Consider the following 5,169-nt stretch of genomic DNA (forward strand, 5'->3'; position numbering starts at 1 on the left):
GCCCTTCGCTGCCGCCAAAGCGGATTCGAATAAAGTGAAATCCATCTGCGGGGATGGAAACTGGGATTCTGCAGCTTTGCCTTGGCACTCGTGCGCTTGGAGCTTGGGCTGCACCCAGGGGAAAAGGCAACCGGCGGGCAGCACTGCGGCTTCGGACAAGGGTTGAAATTGGGGCTGCTCTTCCAGTCGGGAGCGTTTGGAGCGCGGCGTGGATCCTCGTTTGAGTGGATCCACAAATAATCCTCCCGGCCTATACCAGAAGTGTTAGGCTGCAAAGACGCGATTTAATCTGCTACAAAAGATGTACTAAAATCAAGCTGCTGCTGTGAGACGAAGGCTCTCCTCTGAAGGAAACTCAACATTTCTTTTGTGCGTTCGGTTATTTTAAGAATCCGTAATTTGCATGAAAATTGCCGACTCATACAGATGAGCACAAAAATAGCGCAGCTTAATTTTAAAAACACCGACAACCCCCCAGAGTGTGTACACGCCAAAGTAATTCTGTACTATTGAATTTCAAAAAGACACATTAATATTGACCTGTAGAAAGCATTTAAATGGCCGTACTCCTCTGAGCCTTTAAAACACATTTACAGGGTTCTCAGCGTGCTGATATGATTTAAAAAGGAAGAAAAAAACCCCAAACCCAACCTAGGTTCAGCCCGTTTTGTCACACAGCCACCGTGGCCTCTTCAAGAAGGAAAATCATGACACCGTTTTCTTCGGCAATGGGCTCATGGTGTTTGCTGAAAGGGGAAGAGCGGAGGGACTGCAGAAGTAGCTGTTCACGAACTAAGCCCTTACGGGCTGGGAAATGCCGTGCCTGGCACTGGGAGCCACATAAATCAACATTCTTCAGAATTTTTATGTGGTAAAGATTAGAGGTGGACTGCAAACCCCAGCTGCGCTGATGCTGCTTGATTAAACACAAAGGGATTTCAGCAGCTCGGCTGGGTGTGCAGCGAGCCTCGGGCGGGAGGTCCAGCTGGGACGGAACGTACCGGAGGCACAGTCCAGTGACGGAGCTTGCGGGAGGCCGGGCTGAAGTGCTGCTCTCCCCTTCAAAGCCGCTGCAGTTTGGTAAACTCCCGCTTCAACAGAGCCGGGGCCCATCTCCCTGATGAGAAAGTGGCAAAGCATCAGTAAGACGCATCCTTTCCCCTTGGCAAAAACCAAGAGTGGCTTGCTTGTCACAGCTGGCAGAGCCAAAGGACTTTCAGTAAAACACACGCTTAGCATCACCTGTCATTAGGGCCAGAGGCAGGCTCTCCCCGAGCCCAGAAAGCGCACCCCGGGAGCACAGTTCTTTTCCAGAAGCTCTGTGACGGCCCGTTTCTTTTGTCACGCGTACAAGAAGTTGCCCGATTTCTCTGCCTTTTGTTTCAAGTGAGCAGCTCGAGCGTATGTGAAGTGATAGGTGGGAGGAAGAGATGGGAGTTAGGTCTTTGAAGAAGAACCTTGTGTATTTAACTTCAGTTAGAAAACTTATCGTTAGGGTTTGGGTTTTTTTTTTGTTGGTTTGTTTTTAATGAGCGCCGCAGACCCCTCTCCACCCGACCCCTGTGTTTCTCCCCTGTAACTCATTCGGGGATGCCCTCGCTTCCTCCAGCAGGAAAGCACCTAGCAACAATTACGAGTCCACACTCACAGCTAAACTATTTGCAACACCAACTGCTGGGGAGGCTGTCACCAATATGTCATTTCCTAATGCTCATGGGCTGCGTTAAATCAATTTTTAACATTCCCCAGTGGTAACTGATGACGAGTCCCCTGCAGAGACGAAGCTAATCATCTGCCAAAACTCAAAACCCTGGAGTCGTTTCAAGAAAGTAAAAATGATGTTTCAAACCACTACTCGAAACCCCCCACAACAACCGAAAGCAAAGCAGCTACCGACACAGAAGCATCCAGGCAACAAGACGGGATGGGGCAGAGCTGCAAACGAAGAGCAGGGACGGGTACGGCAGAGAACTGCAGGCGATGAGTTCACCAAAGGCCTGGCAGAGAAAGCCTGAACCCATTCGGTTCCTCTCCCAGGCTCTCTGGTCCTCTCTTTCCTCCCTGCCTTTACATCCCTGACTTACTAAGCTGTCCCTACTGGAAAAATGTTGTATTTTCTAGATACAGCCATCGCTTGTTGGTTTCCAGTTGCAACTCAGAACATCTTTGACATGTCACCTGCAAACAATTTTTCTGGGAGTTTTAATTATCTGGAAAATCTAAATATCTTAATAGTGAATTAAAAGTCATTTGGGCTGAAGACAAAGATGACACATGCTGACATTTTTAAAGACCCCAGGGTTAACTGTACCTAATTAACAACATTAAACAGTCATCAGACAGTCAGTCCTGTGCTCATAGAGCAAATATTACAAATGTGAAGGGAACGAAGAATATAAATTCCACCTTTAAACAAAAACCTGAAGCAGGGATCTGCTTTTGAACAATTTCGGCAGCAAAAATAGTTTACTATGATTTACGAAAGAATGAGATCAGATCCCGAGAACTGGGACAGCCATCTTTTCTTGTCAGACAGCCAAACCTGAAGTCACTGCTGCCCGTTGATAAATGGCAAGGATTCCCTCTCCTCCCCCATCCTCTCCCACGAGCAGTTGCTGACTGCGCAGCCTGGGAATACCGACAATAATCCACTTCCCAGACTTTTATGGGGAACATTAAGAAAAGCATTGTCATTTTGCAGTCAGTAAAACCAAGGACTGAAAATCTTAATTCAATCCCTTACCGTGTTAAAATATTATCATACCCTTTTTTTTTTTTTTTGGACAGTTTTAATGTTCCCATATATCAAGATAAATTTCAGCAAACTAATATTTAAACTACCTGAAACCCAGTTTTCCTAAGAGCCAGCCAACTCTGCAGCTACAATTGCTAGGAGTTCACTAACATAGTCTCTTGATGTACTTTTTAAGTGACATAGGTGCATCTCAACACATTTTTATGCATGATATGGAACCGTGACTACTTGCCATTACCTGATAATTATTAAATAAACCAGCAAGCCTGTATGAGGGTCTTAAAGCAAGATGACAACAGGCCAGACGCTATTTTGTTGCATGTAGAGGAATTTTAAATCAGACGTTTCCTGCTATCTACAAGTGGCCAAACAGAGGTAGATTTAATATACAGGTGTTATTCTGCAGCACAATGGCCAGCATTTGACGCCTCAGCTAGAGCACTGGCTGTTTGGGTGAGGCAATCCCGACGTGATCCAGCAGTGGTTCGGGCAGTAATTCAGGTTGGACAGGACCTCGGGAGGTTATGAAGTCCAACCTCCTGCTCAACACGGGGTCAGCTGCAACACCAGAGCAGGTTGTTCAGGGCTTTACGCAGTCTACGGTTTTATCTGATAGTTACCCCTTCCTCTCGTGGCAATTTTCCTTGCCTACAAACATGCGGTAGTCAACAGCACAGAAATGCGCATCAGTCAAGGCCAAACCGACTCACAGGAGCAGAATACATTAATTAAAGCTTGAAATATAAAGCGCTTTTTTTCTAGGCAGTTGGCATTGCCTCTTTTTGTAACAGTGAAAACCAGTTATTGCCGTCTGGAGAAGACAGGCTCTGTTTAATGACCAAAAAACACCAAAATCAGGAGACCTTGCCTGAATGTGCTGAGATGGCCAAGGAGCCCACTGCAGTAAAGAACTTAACAAATTAAACCAGTGTGCTAATGACCTAAGAAACAAGAAGATATCTGCATGTCTTTAAACGTAATCTATGATTATATGAGGAGCAAGACTACAAACAAAAGCAGGAGTTTGGGCCTGAATCTGACAGAATGACAGTGACTTGTAAGCATCTACACATCATGTGTTCTTACGAGAACACAATTTTCTCTATTTTCTTGTCCTGTTCCAGTAGTATGGGCACAGATGAAGCAGCATTGTTTCAGACTCAGACCAAACGCTGGTTTTGCAGTCAACTTTGTCCAAGTTTATTAGGCGCTTTGGTCGTACGGTGCTACAGAAAACGGAGTCATATCTGGCTTGTGCTGCCGCTTCCAAATATTGAAGTTGGAACAAGTATGTTAACCAAGTGGTATTCGAGCTGAGACATTTCTTTCAAGCGCGTTTTTACAAGAAGCTTGCCAGTCAGATGCATGACTTCAGTCTGTAAGTCAACATAAAAGTCAAGAGGAAGCTTACTGACCGAGTTAACGACCTAATGACAGGCTACATGTTCCGTTTCCGGCACGCCAGGCTTCTTAACGCAGCCCTGACTCTGTTTAAAGCCGCTCTTCGGTATGTACTTGTGAAATGTTTAGGGAAGCTGCGACATGCGTTCCCCACAGCCTGACGGGAAGTGATCCCCCTCCTACCTCAGGTGCCCCACACTACTGCGCCAGGCCCCCCGCCGCGCTTTCCCGCCGCCCCAGGGTTTACCTCAGCGCTGACACTACACCCACCCCACCGGCCCTAGCGCAGGCTTCGGCCTGCCGCCTCCCAGCTGCTGCGCGCCGCCAGCCGCCGGCCCGAGGGGTGGCACAGCCCGGCTCCGAGAGCCAGAGGAGCCGGCCCGGCCCTTCGAGGCCTCCTGCGGCGCCGGGGCAGCCCGGGGAGCAGCCAGTCTCGGCCCGGCCCCGCCGCCTCCCCGGGCTCCGCCACCGGCCCCGCGTCGCCATGGCAACAGCGCCCCGCCTCAGGCCCCCGCTCTTAGCTGCCCGGCTTCCTGCCTGAGCCGTAACCCCTCAAGGACCCCCCTCGCTCTCCCCACCGCCCGCCCCGTGGGCCACCTAACCGAACAGCCCAAAGCCCAGCGCTGCCCGGGACCTGCGAGGCCATCCCGGACCGCGGGGCACCGGCAGAAGTAACCCCCCCGCCTCACCGCCCCCCGGCAGGCGAGGGCTGCCCGCCGCGCCGCCTGCGCCATCATCGCTGCCCCGCCCTTCGCGGGCCGAGGGGAGGCCCCCGGCTGAGGCGTCCGCCGCGCTGCCTGTGCCCAGCGCCGCGAGGCCCCCGCCTGCCCGCCGCGCTGCCTGCGCGCAACTGCCGCAGCCTGGGGAGACCGGGAAGTTGGGAGCGAGCGGCGCTCCGGGCCGGGCCGGGCCGGGCCGCGCCGGCGGGACGGTGCTGGCGGAGGGCGGCGAGGGTGGGGCGGGCAGAGAGGGGGGCCCGGGCAGAGAGGGGGCCCCGGCGGAGGAGGAGGAGG

At 51.3% G+C, this 5,169-nt stretch overlaps 1 long non-coding RNA gene across 1 annotated transcript; it reads right to left on the reverse strand.

Moving 5' to 3' along the window:
* Positions 1 to 66: 66 nt before the first annotated feature.
* Positions 67 to 4,403, reverse strand: LOC142593416 (uncharacterized). Its single transcript, XR_012831008.1, has 3 exons — positions 1,243 to 4,403; positions 1,002 to 1,117; positions 67 to 269 (listed from the first exon to the last, which is right to left on the reverse strand). It is a non-coding gene; the product is annotated as an uncharacterized LOC142593416 (long non-coding RNA).
* Between the last annotated feature and the right edge of the window lie 766 nt (positions 4,404 to 5,169).

Source organism: Pelecanus crispus, chromosome 4 (assembly GCF_030463565.1).
Source record: "Pelecanus crispus isolate bPelCri1 chromosome 4, bPelCri1.pri, whole genome shotgun sequence".
NCBI classification, from domain to species: domain Eukaryota; kingdom Metazoa; phylum Chordata; class Aves; order Pelecaniformes; family Pelecanidae; genus Pelecanus; species Pelecanus crispus.